Source organism: Myxocyprinus asiaticus, chromosome 22, assembly GCF_019703515.2.
Source record: "Myxocyprinus asiaticus isolate MX2 ecotype Aquarium Trade chromosome 22, UBuf_Myxa_2, whole genome shotgun sequence".
Taxonomy (NCBI): Eukaryota; Metazoa; Chordata; class Actinopteri; order Cypriniformes; family Catostomidae; genus Myxocyprinus; species Myxocyprinus asiaticus.
In genome coordinates, this window is record NC_059365.1 from 21,841,722 (window position 1) to 21,863,679 (window position 21,958).

Sequence of the window (21,958 nt, forward strand, 5' to 3'; positions counted from 1 at the left end):
GATCCCTCTCTCGTCAATCTCGCGAGATTCTTACACGGCGTTCATTAGAATTCGCTCAGCAACGAGGAGCGCTCGTAAAATATCATTTTAAATGGTCTGTTTTGATGATCAATTGCTCTAAAACAAATATATCACATAATAAATTTGATAACTTAAGCTCTGCTATTTTCGGTCATGAGATATTGTTGATCACTGGAGAAGTAGGCTACATCAGTTAGCTCAGTTATGAGCTGTCTGACTGGGTGGTGAAGTGGTAACATTTCGCCTCTTGTTAAACTCTGGGAACTATCTACTAAAATGCAGCTTCATATTTTATTAAACAAAGATTGCATCCTCACTTCAGTGGACATATATCTTGAGTGGGGACACATTTGTTTGCATTTTTCCACAAGATTCCACAGGATTCGTTATACATTTTCCAGTTCTAAAAGAGATAAACATCTTTAAACAGAATTACTGAATTACTATTAATGTCAATTAAGTCTCAATAACAGGGTCTAAGATTTAGAGTAATGTGCTTGAACATGAACTTATGTCAAAATATTACCGTATCCGAGAAACATGGGATGCTATATGAGATTTCAAGAAGACAACAGGATTTCTTAATAATAATTCAGAGGCAATTTGCCTTAAGTGTAAATAGCAACATCTTTGCACTAAGTGCAAATATTGTTAGACAGATACTATTTGCACCTCTAATTAAATACTAATAAGGCATCACTACAGTGTGTTTATTTAGAGTCCCACAGACACCCTACACCAATCTATCACGGCGAGGAAATCAATCTTTATTCATTTTATTTATTATTATAAGTAGTATTAAAGTATTAAAATATTAAGTGTGGAGACAGGAAACAGGACAGAGAAAACTGGGTCAAAAGGAGGATTAGAACCCAAGTCATCCTCATGGCAAAAGCACATTCACGCCGTTTTAGCACACTAAACCATTACAGAGACACTTCAAGAGCAGTTTGTCTTTGTTTACCCAAGACTATTTCAGAGCAAATACCCGTGGTATATGGAAGGTATTTATACTAATGCGATTGTGATTTCATTACACAGCGTATTAATGATGGAAAGAAAGCATTAAACTTCAATAATATCAACAATCTAACATTTATTATTATTATTATTATTATTATTATTATTATTATTATTATTATTATTATTATTGAGTGACTACTTACAGTCACTCAATAATAATAATGTTAGATTGTTGCTATTATTGAAGTTTCTAATGCTTTCTTCCCATCATTAATACGCTGAGATGAAAACAAAAAAAGCACAGGCGAAAAGCGTCTTAAGTAACAGAATGCGCATGCGCGAGAAATTGACGAGAAAGGGATCCCTTCCAGACACGACCACAGTGCGCCGCCATCTTGATGGTTTAATTGTCACCTGAAATGTGTTCCGTGGGGAAGCGTTTAGACTTCGTATGAGTTCCTCTTAAAAATCCCTAAATAAGAACGAATAACGACGTTCACTTGATATAACATAACTGTAAGTTAATATATTTAAATCAAGTGTTCATTATGACCCTTAAATAACTATTTATTTAAATAAATGGTAGAGTAATCAGATTTGCTGTCCACACGAGGGCACTACGTACTAGTACACTTCATACTGGAAAAGAAACATTTATCCAATGACAAGTAACAAAAAGTACAATGGTACTAGTATGTTTTTGGACATGTACCATTATAATACCGTGGAATTAAGTGAATTGGCTTTGAGTAAGATACCATGTAAATACCATGACACATGAAGAAGGTACCCTGACAGAACTCGTTCATCACCAAGACGTCTATATGATGCGTGTTTACGTCTGGAAAACGTTTAATTTGTTTTTATTTTTACGTTGTTTGTTCATCTGCAGTATGTCTATAAGAAGTATATCAAGTATGTCCGGATGTCAGTAATTCAGCAGATGTCTTTGAGACGTTTGATTTAGAATGTTTGTGAATCTGATCTTTTTAAGATGTTTAGCCTATTTTAATTAGATTGTGATGCTTTCCAGATGAAACGATCTAAAAGAGACATCTTGGAGGTGTATGTGTGCTATCTGGATAATCATTCAGTATCATCCCAGATAGCACAAGTACATCTCCAAGATGTCTGTTTTAGATCGTTTATCTGAAAAGCATCAGATTATCATTAACATCTGCTAAACATCTTAAAAAGATCAGATTTACAAACATTCTAAATCACAAATGTCTCAAAGACATCTACTAAATGTGCATGTACAGTCAAATGTACTGCAGATGATTAGGCAAACGTACATCTTCCAGATATAAGCACACTTATCAAATTGATGTCTGTTTGTGCTGTCAGGGATGGTACTTCACTGTGCCATGCTACCACCACAGCACTAATAGTAATTTACATGAACAATTTAAACAAACACTATAGCCTATCAGGTTGTTCATCAGTAAGACAGTTTGTTGAATATGAACATGTCCTTGACACAGTATTGAAAATTCCAATTTGAATTAAATTTAAGTTAAGCACAAACATACTCATGCTTGTTTAATAATAAGTCAAAATTGTGATGTTTTCTTCACTTAAATGACTATAATTTGTGATGAACAAAGTGAAGCAATACAGCCTTACACCTGCTGGTAAAGTTCTTTTTAAGTAGGCCTACATAGTTCACATAAAATTATATTTTTCTCTCAAAATCTCCTCAGCTTATTACAGCCCACTCCTGTTCAGGGAGTAGTGGGCTGACCTCTAGACATTAATGCATTTTCTGCATGGCTTGCCAGTTTAATTTGGCCAATTTGTTTGTGCTGCACTTTTAGCATGCTGTGAAGAGGCAGCAACCCTAGATAAAATAAATGGTTCTCTAGGCAAATGAACAAGCATACTTCTGTAATCCTTGCTCTCAGCAAGAACTACAACCTACTAATGGTGAGCATTTTACCCATGAGACCCTTAAGCAGTGGCATAGCCAAGGGTGGGGCAGGGTGGTCCTGGGCCCACCAGAAATAGACCTAGGCCCACCCAGAATATTAGAGATATTTTTTTAACTTCAAATATATATTTATAAAATAGTTAAAAAAATGCATAAATTCTGCTTTCTGAAAGTGTGAAAGAACTGGTTGAATGTTCAGCCTTTCAACTTTTCTGGAAATGTTGGAGAAAAAAAATGTGGGCAACAATTTGGTCCATCCATTTTTATTGAGGCTCACTCAAAAGTAATTTCCTGGCTATGCCCTTGCCCTTAAGACACGTAAAAACATTAAAATAAGGGAGGAATTTGTGTGCAGATTGTGGCCTTACACTCTTCTGTACAGTGTTGACAATATTTTCCTTTTTCTTTTTATTATTTAAGATTAAAAGGATAAGCCTTTTCACATATCAGTGGAGATGACTAATCAAAGAACATGACTTTGTTGTAGTTTAATTTATGTAAGCTAACACTCTGAGCTAGTATTGAGGATTTTTCACCAGGGGGATATACTACAACCTAAAGAGCCATTCAGAGGACCAAAGACAAATCTTTTTAGTACTGTACATTCAAAATGAAATTAATTATAACCCTTACTACTGCTGTAATGTTCAGTGCTTCAAGTGGAAATAAAAGAATAGAATGAAACATTCCAGGTCAATATCATAGACATGATGTGTGTCTGTATCCAGAAGGCTATTCATTTGCACAAGCACAAACCTTTTCTGCTACCTGCTCCGCTGCTTCATATTGACAGTCAGTGCTCAAACTGAAAATCAATGGGCTTATTAGATACATCAAATGTCAAGGCTGGTACAGTACTAAAGACTGTTGGATATAACCTTTTTTTGTTTTTCTCAAGTTCTTTGGAGCCAAGGAAAAAGTATACAGTGTAGCACAAAACAGGTTACAACATATATTAATAACCTTTATAATATAGTAATATTATAGTATAATCACCTTTACAGATTCAAAACAGGCAAGTTTTAAAAACATGGCAAACATGTGTTTGCATAAAAGTTTGTCAAAAAATGTCAGGTTGAGTTCATTGGCTACAGCTAGACTTAATTTCTTGTTATTTCAAACATTTCACCACTCATCTAAGAGGCTTCTCTTATGAACAAACACTTTCTTTCTTACTATCTCACTCTAATTTACATTCTCATAACACAAGTCTACCAATATAAAGCAACTTCACTCAATATATCTATGAAGAATAAATGTGAGATAAACAGCACACTGTTAACCACAACTTCAGGTTGACAGCACTTAAGAGAACAAGAGCACCTCATGTGCCCTAAATGTTCTGCATGTAAATAAGATTAAATATGTAACAGACAGATTTATGTGTACAGGAACATAATAAGCTTTGTGGTAAACTGGTCTTATTTTTCATTTATCCATTTATCTTCTATTTATCTTTATTACATGCACAGTATTTATGTTGCTCATGGCATGTTCACAGTAAAGGAAAAAGCGATAACGAAAAAGAGATAACGAAAAAGAGACGTGAATGAGCCTGGCTGCAAAACAGAAGTAAAACTTGTTTCAGAATGTGTCGGAGATGTGTTGCTATGCAACAGGGATTCCAGAATGGTTACCCAGACAAGGTTTGACTGTGTAGATGATGGTGTGGGTGAGGAAAAAAGTGACACAGCTTCCCACATTCACCTTAGCTCTGTAGAAAATGTCAGTGTGCGCAACTACACACTATTTTCAGTTTGAATAGAGTTGTGATATGCTCCAAAACATGTTTGCTCCCACACTATTTCAGTTTTTAAGTATAGAAACCCTTATAGTTTACACAGTTTGAACATTCAAAGGTGATGCTGTTCGTTGAACATCAGCACTATTTTCAGTCAGAACCTAAAAAGCAGACAACTATTGACATTTATACAACAGTTAGTTCCAGTCCTTGAATCTGATTGGATGAGAGGCGTTCCAAGAGCTAACACCATCAGCACTCGGACGCTTTACTGTTTGTCTCATTCCGCTTTCCGTGTTCTTGGAATTCCAAACTAACATGTAAGAACAGTAGATGTGTGAAAGCAGTGCAGATGAGCAAATGTTTTATTCATCCCTGTGATTTTAAAGATTTAAACCAGCAGGTGGTGACAAAAGACCATCTTGTGTGTGTTATGAGTGAGTTGAGCTGATGTTGACAAACTGTGTGACATCAGCAAGTGTGTGAGTTTCTCTGAAGTCCTCCGGAATTGTCTCTCACTCCATGATCACTTGGATTACTACTACACTATAGCTGAGAAACAGAGTTAAACTAACAGATTCAGCATTACTGCCAATCATAGCTGAGAGTCGCAACAGACCGAGTAAACAAATATGCTCAGGGCGCCTACCTGATACCTGCCAAGTTGGGAGAAGATGTAAACTTTCAAAATGGCAGAGGAAAGAATGATTTCTGTGTTGGTGTCAAAATAAGAGTTCCTCAAAAAAAAAAAAAAACAACAAAAACAAAAAACACTTGAATGTGACTGAAATACTGTTGGATAATTCAGATGGCACATATAGCAGCATCACTCCACGACTGGAGCAGATTACTATAACATTACAGCTGAGAAATAGAGTTAAATTAACAGCTGCAGCATTACTGTTCATCACTGAAAAGTAAACACAGGCTCAGTCTCTCTCTCTCTCTCTCTCTCTCTCTCTCTCTCTCTCTCATACACACACACACACTTCCTTGTTTCTCCGAAAACTTGTTAGAAACAGCCCAAGCTGTTGTTACTAGTTCTAAAGTGAGGTTTTCAAATTAGTAACTGGGGCTTAGGCGCATCTTTCAATCTAGCAATGGCAGATCCTGTGGCGTAAGAATGTAGTCCCACACACAAGAGTGTTTTTTTAGACATTCTTTAGATTTTCCCTACTTGTTAGTTGAACTGTTGGATAAAAGCTATATGACACTCGCAATCTTGCTGTATTGTCCATCTATCAGTATGGCTGTGATTACCTGTGGCCTCATGTCTATGGCCGAATCACAGCCGTGCTTATACCTAAACATACAGCACTCTTGTTCGTGTGATATTGCTTTATTGTGTAATTTTATTTGAAAGAGGTGATAGTTTTCCATGTCAGCTAAATTATTGAAATGGGCCTTAAACTATTAGAACATTGAATGTTTAAGTCTTAGCCTTTACCGAATTTTAGTGGATTAGATCATTAAAAGAGTGTTAATCCTCAATATAGCATAATGAAAATATAGTTATCACAGTAAAGGTAAACCTGTGGTTCCTTAAAAACATGCATACATTAGGTTGATTGAATTAACAGAATAGCATGTGAAGATTTATTTATTTATTATTTTTTTAAATATGCACCATATGCTTGCACAAATGCACACACAGCCATTAATTTTTTTGGTTTTCCCATGACTAGTTTACCACATTTAAATCTTTTGATTTTGAATTTGAGTCTTGATTTCACAAAGATGCAGTGTTCAGTGTAACCCTAGGCTACATATGACTTTCATTATTTAGCATGCTCTGTCAATATCCCCTGAGAGAATGAGAGATAGGGGAAAAGAGAGAGAGAGAGAGAGAGAGAGAGAGAGAGGAGAGAGAGAAATAGAGAGAGAGAGAGAAAGGAAGACTCTACATCGCTCCTCATCTGTTGTGCCTTTGATCCACCTCCAGAGCTCAAGCTTTAAAAGAGAGCATTTTGGATTCTTGTTTATTGTTGCATGTTCCGTACTCACACTGGTCTGAGCAGTTCCACATCACTTTATTCTTGTACATCGTTTACTACAAAAACAGCTGTGCATACCACTTCAGATTAACAGCAGCTTCTGGTATTTTCCCTTTTTGGGGAATTCTTTTGTGTATTCTATTACATATTTTAAGTATTTTTTTAAAGTATTTTACTATAATTAAGTATTTTACTATTAGGCTGATTACCACAGATTACATTCAGATTATTGTTTAAAATCACTCTTGTTCTTCATTTTACAACCTGCCTCTGTATTACACATACTGATTCTTTTTTCCCCAGAGAAATTAAGTGACATACTAAAATATGACCCTTATTTGTAAGTTTTGTTGGGGGAAAAAGAGAGAAGAACATAAAGGCTTAAAAATGAGAGGGAGTTCTAATGAGGTAAGTGGCCACTTGTGAGGCTCCCCGTGGAGATGACCCAGTTAAGAGTTTGATCATCCAGGTGTTAGCTATGCTGCCAAGCCAGCTGGGAGGAGAGAAGTACTTCATCAGCATCATGCCTTTGCACAGAGAATGCTTTTGCCCCCCAATAACTACATATGTTTTTAAATTATTATTATTATTTTTTTTACAACAGACACCGTTAAAGGTTGCACATTCCCCTCATAGACAGATCTGCAAAATGGCAAAGAAGCAAAATGGTCTCTGTAATTATAATACATGTATAAGAAATATGACCTCATATTGGGGCTGAGATTACTATATAACTCTAGTTAAACAGCTGTACTATTAACTACTGCCAATGTAAATATTGTAAATTATTTTACAATAAATCTCCATGGATGTTAGTAGACCTGTGAAAGAACTGAAATTTAGAATTCAAAACTTTCATTGAATATAAATAATTTCATTCTTTATTTGGTATTTTTCTTATTATTTTTGAATGTTCTTTAAAAAGAACAAAGTCAGGAATATGCATTGTATATACAATAGTGCTGTAGTACATGGAATGTCCACAGGGATCAAGATATATTGATCTTTAATTTTTAATTAAAAAATTTCAGAAGTTCACATTTTCTTTACAATCATCACAAACAGACCATTGGTTTCTTTACCTATATTGTATCTATTGTAAGTAGATCCACTTCCATCAATTACATCAATGTGCTAACCACTTTTTATTTGCTAAATTTATTTACTGAACTGAATGAAAAAGATGCAAAGATCATACAACTTAGATGAGACATTTAGTAATTAAATCAAAAGGTGTAGGAATTAGTTGTATCTTTGCAGAGTTGCAGAGAAAAAAGCAGGACAAAGAGTTGCTGGGGCTGTAATGTTGGCTCTGACAATGTGCCGTAAGGCCCAATAAATAACTTTGCAATTAAATGTCCTTCACTGAGGTCCAGCCAACAGCAAACCATCTGCATCCATCGCCAAAAATACTCAGTGCCTATTTCATTTAAACATTTAGAGCTCAATATTCCCCTAAAACAAAGACACTACATTTAGCACATGAGCAGAGGTGGGTAGAGTAGCCATAAACTGTACTCAAGTAAAAGTACAATTACTTAAAAAAAATAATTACTCAAGTAAAGTAAAAGTACTAACATAAATAATTACTTGAGAAAGTATCCAATTAAAAGAGTACTCAAGTAGTGAGTAACTCGTTACTTTCACAAATGACATAATAATGTCTAGCAAAAAATGACAAATATTGATCTGTTTCTCAACCACACCTATCACTTCTGAAGACATGGATTTAACCACTGGAGTTTTATGGATTATTTTTATGCTGTCTTTATGTGCTTTTTGGAGCATCAAAATTTTGGCCTACAGAGCTAAAATATTATTTTAAAAATCTTAATTTGTGTTCTGCAGAAGAAAGGAAGTCATACACATCTGGGATGGCATGAGGGTGGGTAAATTATGAGAGAATTTTCATTTAGGGGTAAACTATCTCTTTAAAGTGATAGCTCAGCCATAATTTAATATTCTGTCATAATTTCCCTACCCTCATGTTGTTCCAAACCAGTGTGATGCTTTGTATTATGTGGAACACAAAATATGTTAGACAGAATGTTAGAGACTGGCAGTTTCACTGAAAGTAAATAGTGACTCAGGCAAACATTCTGTCTAATATCTCCTTATTGTGTTGCATGGAAGAAAATCATAGCGGTTTGGAACAACATGATAGTGAATGATGACAGAATTTCCATTAATAATAATAATAATAATAATTCTGTAATACATGTTAAATGTGTATTATGTAATGGAATATAGGGGAGTTAACGTCTGTTATGTCATTTGTGAAAGTAACGTGTTACTCACTACTTGAGTACTCTTTTAATTGGATACTTTTTTACTCTTACTCAAGTAATTATTTATGTTAGTATTTTTACTTCCACTTGAGTAATTATTATTATTATTTTTTTTAGTAATTGTACTTTTACTTGAGTACAGTTTTTGGCTACTCTACCCACCTCTGCAGCTGCCCCTTTAATTACACTTCTTTTTAATAATGAGCTAAAAATGCATGTGACAATAGTCAGCTCACTGGTAGTGTTTGCGTCTTCAAACATTCTGCACTAGTTTTAACCCTGATACCACACATACAGTAGGTGTCTTTGAGACGTTTATGATTTAGAATGTTTGTAAATCTAATCTTTTTAAGATGTTTATCAGATGTTAATGAGAGTGTGTTGCTTTCCAGATGAAACACCTTTAAACAGACATCTTGGAGATGTACTAGTGCTATTTGGGATTGAGTTGTGTAATTAATGGGACAGTTAGCAATGCAATATGTTAGCAATATAAAAAAATTTCAAGGAAACAATGGCTTCAAAATTGATGATAACCAAAAATCTTATTGTACTTGAAAATTGAAAACCACTATTCTTAAAATTCATTGGAAATTCCTGAGGGAACACAAGGCAAATTAGTCTTCCAGGTTGGCCTACACATACCTGCTCTGTAGATCCAGCTGGATCATAATGTTTATAGAAATTCATAGTGTGATACTGCAGAGAGGACAGAGAAAATCTGAAAAACATGATAAAAAAATAGCTTCCAGAAATGTTGCTGCGGCTGGTGCCTTACTTCAGTTCCACATTCCCTCAAATAAAGAAGGCGAGCATATCTGTCGCAAAGGTTGTGTAACAATACTGCCATTGAAATAGCCAGTAGCTGTATAGCACAGCCATTGGCAGGAAGAGTGAAATAAAGCCTGTCATTATAGAATTCTATTATCCAGACTGCCTGATCAATCTCTCCAGGGCAGGGGCATATAGACAGGAGTGTCAATCCTTTCAAAAGCAGTGCAGGCAAACAAAAGATATATTCAATGCATTTTGAAATCCTTTCCAGTTATTAAACACAGAAATGAATTAATATGTGTAGCAGGCAATTGGATTTTAATAGGATTTCAGAGAAGAAAGCATCAAAACTAACACGGTCTGTGCTTTAATACAAAATCACAATTTTCCTAATCTGAATTTATTTGTATAAACCCGAGAAATAAGGTGTGTCCCACACTGCACACTTCTGCACTATTCTACTGCATTTTGTAGTGTAAGTAGTGCGAGTAGTATGTTAACATTGAAAATGCAACAAAAAGAAGTGTACTATGATACGAGTACCCAGATGATTTGCTTCTTCAGCCATCAAAACCGAGTGTGGAATGGTGGACACTTCATGCACTCAGCGCTCACGGTTTGCTGCACGCATACAGAAGGGTCGGAGTTAACTGGCTGCGTTGATGGTCTGACAAAACAATAGCAAATAATGGAGAATATGGCAACTAGCGAAACTTCAGTGAAGACAGCACCTTACAAATTTGAGTCGAATGATTTACCATCACCCCATGCTGTGCGAATATGTACATTGTTTGAGATACAAGCGTTGAACTGAGGTTTGCTAAATCATAGCCTTCTGAAATTCAGGTGAGATTGTGCTGTATGGTTACACTTCCATGAGAGGTTACAAGAAAGATTCTGTAATGCATTTACTCACCACCCATAATCCACTACCACCCAAGGTCAAAACTTAGATCTTCTTTATATAAATGTGCTATACCTTTTAGCTTTCATAACTGACCTTGCCTCAAGAAACGACTTAGGACTGAGACACAGGCCAACTTCCTCTGCTGTATGGCTGCCATTCCAGAGTTCATTAATGTGCTTCATAAAAACATGAAGGTAAAAGTATCCAAACTTAAAGACATTGAGAATAAGTATCTGCCTCTTGATCAACTCAACAGATCATAAATGTGTCAATTTAATAACTTATAATAAATCTTCAAGATGATTTTGCCTGTATGGCAGGAGAGTGTTAGCAGGATTGGGAGGGTTAATTTTAAAATGTATTCCACTACAGATTACAGAACACATGCTGTAAATTGTAATTTGTAATGTATTCTGATCGATTACTCAAAGTAAGTAACATAATCTAAATTCTTCAGCACTGGTAATTTTTTTCACTTGTTTTGACTATAAAATATCTGCCAGTACAGTAAGACAAAATACACATGTTACAAATAAATTCTCTGAAAAAAAAAAAAATCTTATACAGTGTTGCTTCTAAAACAAGATAAAGCAAATTATCTTGTTTTAAGGATTTTTAGATATTTTTACAGAAAAACAATACAAAAATTCTCATCAAGAATAAGATTTTTGCCCTAATATCAAAGGCCTTACTAGGGAAAAAAATTATGATCTAACGTGGATTTTCTTGATAAAAAAATATGATCATGCCTGGTAACCGGTGCATGTAAAATTGCTAGAAATAGCATTTTTGCTTAGCATAAAGCTGACAGTTTACACAAGGTTTATTTCTATTTCATCTGCTCCAAACTTACCTCAAACTTTCTCTGTCTGCTCGTATGAATGTAACACATAAGAAAGTGTTTCTGTTCAAATGCTCTTTGGATCGCATCATTTACATGGATAAATATTTTCCAGCTGAATACACTAAATATAAAATAAAACAAATAAAAATTAAGTGGAAAGTATTATGTTCAGTAATGAAAATACTTTTTGAATGTAACTGTATTCTGATTACCAACGATGCAAAATCCCCCAAGACCATGACTGCTCTTATGTGGATAAACACAGCACATACTAGTGACCACTAGTTCTCTTGTGACTGCAGAGAGAGTGTGTGTAATGGTGACTTGCTTATACAGATTTTGCTGTCCAAATTATATGATTGGCAGGCCTAGATGAACAAGCTCCTTCAGAAATTTTACTTTTGGAACTTTACTTTTGGGCTACAAGACCCACTCACAAACCCCCCCGGTTGGACGATATAACACTCGCACCTTTGAATTTTAAAACTGTTTGTTTCATCCTTGTCTAATTAATATGTAATGTGTACCACTTTATTTCTCAGCAGCAACTAAATGGTTGCCACAGTATCTGTGGCCAAAGACAAACACAAACTGACCTGCTGTCAACATGGCAGATCATTCTCTCAAAGAAATTAATTTGGCTGTGCATACTTGACAAACTGCCCAGTCTAGATTAAGTTGTGAAGATGAGGTTACTTATGATCCAATGAGAGGTAATAAAGATTATAGAGAATTACAAAGCTGACAAATTAAGAGTAAAGCTTCCATCATCAAGTGACATTAATTGCTAATTGTAAACTAATTGTATTTGTAAAGATAAAGTACTTATAGTGTGTCAGTTACTTTCTTTTGGTACCACACCCAAAATCCACCAGAATTATTAGGCATTTCTTTGGACATTGAAACCAATTGTATTAAATCAATAAAAAACACATTACTTTTATGCCAATATTAAATTAAATTCATATAAAAATATTTATGAACTGTATTTAGTCTGAACTAAAATTCAGTGACCATTGTCTATACTCAGTGAGATATACAACTGCAATATGTACTGCAGTTGTGTTATTTTATAGGGTAGGGTGGCTCTGACTAACCCCTCCAATCCCGTCTCATTGTCTCCAGGTTTGAGGACTCCTGAGAAAATATTAGCCTTGGGAATCATATAAGATGAGTTCGTTTTGGCATAAATAATGCTGCCTTCATGTGATATCGGAATTATCGTAAATACGAGTTTTACATATAAGTTGCACATGAGTCAGGAGGAGTTGTAAACTTTCAACATGGCAGAGGAAAGTACAGTTTCTGTAGAGAATGACAAGTTTTATTCATTTTTCTAAATACAGCTAATTGTTAATGCTTGTAGAATCAGTCATATTCTTTTATGTATGTCAGCAGCCATTTGATGCATGTTGTACATTTTCACACCGTGAAAATAGCTTGTATTTGACGAATATTCCATTATCGTCAACAAGCTAATTAAGAAATATGTATTATGGTGTGACTGGTGTCAAAATAAAAGTTCTTCAAGAAAGGTGCATAATGGAACCTGGTGTCGTCCATGTTTCCTGTTCTTTCAGACAACAAAGCACTTGAACACGATGTACTCGTAAAATACCCATCAGAAGTGGGAAGTAGGATAATTCCGATAGCACATGAAGGCAGTATAAGAGTAGCATAGTAGTATGTCATTTCAAATTCATCCATACTTTTTCCACCCTGCACTGGGAATGTTTACATGTTGCTTTTAAAAAAGACATGAAAATGTAACAATTTTTATGTGTTGAATTCCATGACCAAATTGTGCACAAATCCATGTAAAGGTTTCACATACTTTTTCCAGGAAATATAGAGTTATGAAAATTCTTCATAAAAAAGAAGACAGGAGTGCCAGTCAAAATGAGTTCAGATTTTGTGTTATGAGGATCGTGCTGAAAATAACTCATCTTCTTGCTTAAGCTGGGCTCACTGCTGCCTTTGAATCGGAATCATTCATCTCTGGCTGAAGACAGAGGAGCCAAGAGCCGCAGGCGGCTAACTTACCTCTTAAAGCTCTAATCAAAACTTGGATGTTCTCTTCGCAGCATTTTAAGGGAAAATAATTAGGAGGATTGTAATGACCCAGGGCTGGTAATTATAGGTAATCAAGATATAACAGACAAGTTATTTTTACAGCATAAACTGATAAAAAGCAAAACAATCCCTCTGAAATTCAAATAACAAATTTAGAAATTATTTAAAGGGTTAAATGCATTGAATGTTCAGATTGTTATGCAATTTATGTGATGTCAAATTATGTAATGTAGAATCAGATGTTAAAATTTACAACTTCATAATTTTACCCCAAGCTACATCAAGCAGTCGGCTTGATATTGACTATAGACATGATCATAAACATTGTGCATAATGTAATTGCCCTGCTGTTATGAATTATTTAGAAAGATTACAGCATCATCAAACATACTGATAGCTTACAATATTCCTGTTTGTGCCAGACAAAAACTGCCTGGCAAAGAAATCTTTTGTTGCATACTCGGAAGGGTTAGTTTTGCATACCTTCTTCCTTTCATGGCAAGCCCTTGGCTGTGTGTTGCAAGGGATGCCTTATTTCCATAGCAACACTATCTTGGAGCAGACTGGAAGGTTGGTATGAGAGAAATGAGGGTGGGTGTGTCTATCTAGACAACTCTGAGATAAAAGGATAGTTCAATTAACAGAATTTTAATATTCTGACAGGGTTGGGAGGATTAATTTTTAAATGTATTCCACTACAGATTATAGAATACATGCTGTAAAATTTAATTTGTAACGTATTCTGTTAGATTACTTAAGGTCAGTAACATATTCTAAATACGTTGGATTACTTCTTCAGCACTGGTAGATTTTTTCACTTGTTTTGACTATAAAAACTCTGCCAGTACAGTAAGACAAAATACATGTTAAAAATACATTCTCTGAAAAATCTAAATATCTTATGCAGTGTTGTTTCTAAAACAAGATAAATCAAATTGATCTTGTTTTAAGGATTTTTAGATATTTTTACAGGAAAACAATAAAAAAATTATTATCAAGGATATGATTTTTGCCCTAATATCAAAGATCTTACTAAAAAAAGAAATTATGATCCAACATGAATTTTCTTGATAAAAAAATTATGATTGTGCCTGGTAACATGTGCATGTAAAATGGCTAGAAATAGCATTTTAGCTTAGCGTAAAGCTGACAATTTACACAAGGTTTATTTCTATTTCTTCTGCTCCAAACTTACTTCAAACGTACTTCTCTGTCTGCTCGTATGAATGTAACACTTCATAAGAAAGTGTTTCACCGCTGTTCAAATGCGCTTTGGATCGCATCATTTATATGTATACATTTTTCCATCTGAAAGGACTAAATATTAAATGAAACAAATGACAATAAAATACAAAGTAATCTCTTCAGTAATCAAAATACTTTTTGAATGTAACTGTATTCTAAATACCAATGATTTAATTTGTAACTGTAGTGGAATACAGTTATTTATATTTTGTATTTTAAATACGTAATCCCGTTACATGTATTTCGTTACTCTCCAACCCTGTATACTGAGCAACACAGATTTAGCCACTTTAAAAGAGCGTTGAAATAGAACTTGACATTCTACAGTACACAAATATTTGTAACCACAACCCTATGAATGCCTAACATATGGGATGGTAATGATATTGTCATTCCTTAGCTGATCTCAGTGATTCCATCATGCTTAGTTGCCTATTCTTTCTACTCCCTTTTTTTGTCATTCTCTTTTTATTCCCAATAGTATCATCTGTGCCTTATTACTAAACACTGCTTTGGCAGTCACACCCGCATAGCTAAAATATTATGACAGCTTTGATCAAATCTTCTGTCTAGACAATGTGATGAATGGGTGGTCAGATTTATTGTTGTTGCTATGCACAACATGTAACTCAATTGTCTTATTTGATCTAAAGTGTGTAACTGGTTTAATAATTAGATTTCTCATGAGGGCATTCCTGTAGCTCAAATGGTAAAACATGGCATTATCAATGCCAAGGTAAATTGTTGAAGTATGTCATTCAATGAATGCAGAAAATAGTACAGATACTATTAGTTTAGTGGTATGCTATTCTGAACACAGCGATCGGCATTAATACAAAGAACCCAGCTGTGCTTAGATAAAAGGTGTGGTTATCGAGGGAAGCAGGGTGTGTGGATCAGCGAGGATGTCCAGCTTGAGAGGAGGGAGAGAGAAATTGTTTTGGTATTTTGTAGCAGATGTTTTCTTTGGGTAAGTCTCTTTTGATCTAAATGAAAATGACTAGGGAAGAGTGGTAACTGGTTCATAGTATCAAATACAAAGAGAATGAACACACACATGTATAAGCACACACATTTTTAGTGTGTTGTAAGCAGTCTGTTCCCCTGGTGACCCATGCCTAAGAGTGCCTTTGCTTTGATCCTCCTCAACCTTGGCATTGTTCGGGACTGGTTGGCATCTCTGACCCAACCATGCCAGCTGTGGGTGAATTAGAGGTCTGTTGAAGAATAAAAACAAATGAATATCAGATGGTCACAGATGCTTTGTCTTTGAACAGCTGGGAAATATAAATTATTTTAAGGCCTTTAGAAAAGCTATAGTAAGTAAAGTTTAGCAATTAGGCAACAAACATAATGGATAAGTAATGGTGAAAGTGAAACGAAATAGTAAATCATTACAACATTTTAGAATGTGTGCATTACTCATCTGCTAAACATGTTAAAAAGATCAGATTTAAAAACATTCTAAATCATAAACGTCTCAAAGACATCTGCTGAATGTCTTACTGACATCCGAGACATACTTATTTAATCTTATAGACATATTACAGATGAGCAAACAACATAAAAAATACGTCTTTCAGATGTAAACACACACATCAAATAGACGTCTGGGTGATATACGTGTGCTATCAGGGTGAAAACCCTTAAAGGACAATTGTGTAAATTAAACTAGTGTCAATAAATGGAATTGCAGCTATTTTCAAACAGTTCCCCAATAGCCCTTTTCCACCGAATTGTGATGGTTCTCATGACCAGCCTGTGCTCGGCTGGTTCACAGCTGGGGCAATCTAGAACCTATCACAAACTGGCCACGCTTTTCCACTGATCTGAAAATCTACCGGTGAATGGTTATGTGGCTACAGTACATGGCATTTTACGGGACTATCTCACCTGCCTATATACAAACATGGCATGTCACAGTGTTTGTATACAGCTTTGACTTCTGTTTTTGAGGGCACATTTAAACATACAGAGAAATGCAATCCAATGTTATTACATTGCTCAACTAGATTGCCAGAGAAGATATCTGCACTCAAGATGAAAGGTAATTACATAATTTGTATGAATTTTTTAATGTGGCTTAAATTGCTAAATACTATAAACTGTAACAGTGGAATAATTATTAACATTGCTGTAGCTGTTATATTTGGATTTTTGCCATTGTATATAATATTATGTTTACATCTTTATTGAGAATCCCACCGGTTTATATGACAGATAGCCGTGATCTCCCTAAATTAGTTAAAATCCCCTTACTGAACAAAACAGTCCAAAAAAAAAGAAGATGAAAAGAGTGTAAGGAAAGCTAACAAAGTTTGCAAATCTAATAACTTACTGAGATCAGCTGCAGAGGACACCAAACACTGATGTGCATAATTTCTTGCTGTATCTACTTTATATTTTCCTTTGCGATCTTTCTATTTATCTCGGATCTCTGTAGAAGACCAATTTGCAAGAAGAGTGCTTGTTTCGTCTGCGTTTCCTCAACGCTTTTGATGTCTGATATTTTTGTGTTTTTTTTTATTGATGTTGTTATGTAGGAAAGAAGTACTGTAGATGGTAATTACTGTTGTTGTTTTGAAAATGTCATCTGGTGACAAAGTCACAAAACTTTATCCTGCCTCCAGCCTCCTGACTTAATCGTTTCTTGCAAAGAGACCAACAAGCGTTTGGGGCCGGTGCGGAACCAGTTTTTCTGCCCCAGAACACCCTTTTCTGCGGTGGAAATGCCCTGAACATTTTGAGAATTGGCACCGGCCCAGGAACCCGTCCCCAAACCATGTTGGTGGAAAAGGGCTACAAGATTTCCCCATCTGCCACTGGCCTAACAAACAGATCCTGTCCCACCCAGAACTCATGCCACTGGCTGAGCCACTGTTGCTGTGTCTGGCTGGTCAGATGCTCACACAAACATAGCAATGTTTTGAATGTGACTCAAAGCCACATTGTTTACACTCATCAGGAAATCGGCCCGCGAATTGCTTACTAAAAGTTGCCTCTGTACAGTACATTAAGCTGGAATAGAAGAACATATTTTAACATCGAAATTACACACATTATCTTTTATTTGTAATTAACATTTTTTATTGATTCATATATACGCCACAAAGAAAAACCCAACACATATAAAATGAATCAACATTTCACATTCAAACCCCACTAATATCCCTCCCCCACCAACCCCACACTGACCCCCAACGAACACCCCTGTGGTCCCACATAATAACACACACACACACACAAAACCAAAAAAAAAAAAAAAAAAAAAATTTTTTATATATATATATATATATATATATATATATATATATATATATATATATATATATATATATAAAATAAACATAAATAATTAAACTAAACTACACTCTCCACATCCCCTCCCCGAGAGTCCCCACAAAAAACTAAATAATTGCCACATTTCTTAACAACTAAGTCCCAAAACCCCAGCCTTCTACTTACCATTTCCTCGAAAGCAGCCACCCTCCCCATTTCCACACACCACTACAAAAAAGAGGGCGCTCCATCTGACTTCCATCCCCTTAAAATGATTTGCCTGCCGATCATGAGACTGGTCAGAACCCAATTTTTCTGGAAAAACCTGCTTCCCTGTGTTCTTCTTCCCACCTGTTGTGAAGCTGTTCTACACTGGTGTCGAAACCAGGGATCATTGAGGCACGCCCCATGGAGCCCTCCCAGTTGGCCGAGATCCTCCAGTCCCTCGCCAGCCTACATCAGAACCACCAACAATCTTTGCTTGAGCTCTGCTAAGACCTGGATCGCCGCTTGTTTGAAATCCTGCGAGCTCAAGCAGAGGACCGGCATGCGATCCGGAGCCTTCTTGGCCAGGAGAGAGCCCCGGTTGCGACCCCAGACAACAGTAGCCCCACGCTCCTGAAAATGGGGGCGGAAGACAATGCGGGGGCTTTTCTTGACCTATTTGAGCACACGGCTGAGGTCTGGAGCTGGCCGCGTGACCAGTGGGCGGCCAGGCTCCTTCCGCTCTTGTCCAGGGAAGCCAAGCTTGCTGCCCAGCAGCTACCGGCGGCTAACCTCCTAGCCTATGACGACCTGAAGAAGGCCATCCTGCAGTGGGTGGGTCGAAGTCCGGAACAGTACCGACAGCTCTTCCGGACCTTGAAGCTGGGGAAGTCCGACTGCCCATTTGCCTTATCCCAACAGCTCCGAGACGCATGCCGGAAATGGCTGCTGGAGGGGAACCATGATGTCGTGGGAGTCATCGATCAAGTGGTACTGGAGCAGCTTATCCTTCGTCTGCCAAAGGGAATGGCAGAGTGTGTCCAGTGCCACCGCCCGGCGTCGTTGGAGGAAGCTGTCCAGCTCGCGGAGGACAATACGGCAGCATACCTGAGGGAGGAAGAGCCCTCTTCTTCTCTCTCTCTCCCTCTTCCCCCTCCCCCTGTGTGTTTCCCCCTCCCCTCTCACTCTGCTCTCTCTCCAGAGCCCGTTCCTGCCCTGCGGAGGCGAGGAGCTCTGCCACCACGGCCATTTCCCCGAGCGAGGTGGGGGACACACCCCCTGCCCCTACAGTGCCCCGCCGCTCTGTGGTGTTCCAGGCGGCTCAATATAATCCCATGGTGGGTCATCTAGGGGTAAGAAAAACACTGAACCGCCTAATAGCCCATTTTTTTTGGCCGGGCATTGTCGGCGATGTCCGCAGTTGGTGTGCGGCATGCCGCGAATGCCAGCTGGTGAATCCACTGGCCACCCCAAAAGCGCCATTGCGCCCTCTTCCGCTGATCGAGGTCCCCTTCGAGAGAATTGGAATGGACCTCTTCGGGCCATTAGAGTGGTCAGCAGGCAGACATCAGTTTGTATTGGTCCTAGTTGACTATGCAACGCGATGTCCGGAAGCAGTGCCTCTGCACGCAGTGCCTCTCAGCACGCAGTGTTGCAGAGGCACTCTTCAAAATAATCTCCCAGGGGGATTCCGAAAGAAATCCTCACCGATCAGGGCACAACCTTTATGTCACGAACACTATGTGAGCTTTACAAATTATTGGGCATTAAATCAATCCGCACCAGCATTTACCATCCACAAACAGATGGCGTGGTGGAGCGATTTAATAAAACCCTTAAAAATATTATATATAAGTTCGTGCACGAGGATGCTAGAAATTGGGACAAATGGCTCGATCCCCTGTTATTCACAGTACGAGAGGTCCCGCAAGCCCCGATGGGATTTTCCCCGTTCGAGCTGCTATATGGGCGGCGCCCGCGTGGCTTGCTTGATGTTATGCGTGAAGCTTGGGAGGAGAGAACTTCAAACAGTTAGAATTCTATTCAATACGTTCTTGATCTTAGAGCAAAACTCCACACTTTGGGGCAACTAACACAGGAGAATTTGCTCCAAGCTCAAGAACGACAGAGCCAACTGTACGACAGGGGAATGCGGCTGTGGGAATTTGCACCGGGAGATAAGGTACTCGTATTACTTCCCACATCGAGCTCCAAATTACTCGCCAAGTGGCAAGGACCCTTTGAGGTCACATGATGAGTAGGAGATCTTGATTATGAGGTAAAGTGAACCGATAGAGGGGGTGTACGTCAAATATATAACCTCAACCTCCTGAAATTGTGGAGGGAGGCGGTCCCTGTGACGTTGGCTATGGTAGTCCCGGAGAGGGCAGAGCTCAGGCCAGAGGTGAATACAAAACACAATAATTTCACTTGTGGAGACCATTCTCACCGTATCAACTCGCAGAGGTTGTCAAGTTGCAAAAGGAGTTTGCAGACGTGTTTTTCCCTCTACCGGGTCGTATGAACCTCATACAGCACCACATCGAGACTGAGCCGGGGGTGGTGGTACGTAGCCGTCCCTACCGATTGCCCGAGCACAAAAAGAAAATTGTCTGGGAAGAATTGGATGCAATGCTCGATATGGGGGTAACAGAGGAATCTCACAGCAATTGGTCCAGCCCCGATTGTTCTAGTTCCTAAGAGCGACGGGTCTGTATGGTTCTGTGTGGATTATAGAAAAGTCAACGTGGTGTCTAAATTTGACACATACCTCATGCCTCACGTTGATGAGTTGCTTGATCAGTTGGGCACTGCTCGATTTTATTCAACATTGGATTTGACAAAGGGTTATTGGCAGATCCCCTTGACACCAATTTCCCGTGAAAAACAGCCTTCTCCACGCCGTTTGGATTACACCAATTTGTGACGCTTCCGTTCGGTTTGTTTGGAGCCCCGGCTACGTTTCAGTGTCTCATGGACTGAATCCTCAGACCGCATTCGGCTTATGCCGCTGCCTACTTAGATGACATCATAATTTACAGCAATGATTGGCAGCGGCACATGCAGCATCTGAGGGCAGTTCTGAGATCGCTGAGATGAGCGGGACTCACAGCAAACCCCAAGAAGTGTGAGATTGGGCAGGTGGAGGTACGGTATCTGGGGTTCCACTTGGGCCACGGGCAGGTGCGTCCCCAAATTGACAAGACAGCGGTGATTGCGACCTGCCTGAGGCCCAAGACCAAAAAGGGGGTGAGGCAGTTCCTGGGGCTGGCTGGATATTATAGGAGTTTCATGCCTAATTATTCGGATGTCACCAGCCCGCTGACTGATCTCACTAAAAAGGGAGCTCCAGACCTGGTCCAGTGGACGGAGCAGTGTCAACAGGCATTTACGCAAGCTTTTACATTCACCCAATTTCTCTCTCTCTTTTGTCTTGCAGACGGATGCTTCAGACAGAGGGCTGGGGCCATACTCTTGCAAGTGGTGGAGGGAGAGGAGTGCCCGGTGCTGTACATTAGCCGCAAGCTCTCACTGAGGGAGATTAAGTACAGCACCGTAGAGAAGGAGTGCCTCGCCATCAAGTGGGCGGTCCTCACTCTCCGGTACTACCTGTTGGGACGGGCCTTCACCCTCTGCTCGGATCATGCCCCACTCCAATGGCTCCACCACATGAAGGATACCAACGCGCGGATCACCCATTGGTAACTGGCTCTTCAGCTATTTAAGTTCAAGGTGGTCCACAGACCGGGAGCGCAGATGGCTGTCACCGACTTCCTTTCCAGAAATGAGGGGGGAGTGGTAGACAGGCTGGATGTCTCCCTGGCCTGAGTCGGGTGGTGGGGATATGTGGCAGTGGGGGCGTGGTTGAGCATCCGTCCGGAGAGAGAGAAAGCAGTAAGGGCGATTGAACCTGA

The 21,958-nt window shown here is 38.2% G+C and overlaps 1 protein-coding gene across 2 annotated transcripts in view; it reads right to left on the reverse strand.

Annotated features, from left to right (window-relative positions):
* Positions 1-14,575: 14,575 nt before the first annotated feature.
* The window catches only part of LOC127412921 (platelet-derived growth factor C-like), a 120,797-nt gene continuing 113,414 nt past the window's right edge, over positions 14,576-21,958 (reverse strand). For both annotated transcript variants that reach the window (XM_051649643.1, XM_051649645.1), the window contains exon 7: positions 14,576-15,997. The gene's annotated coding sequence lies outside the window, so the exon portion shown is untranslated. The remainder of the gene's footprint in view (positions 15,998-21,958) is intronic.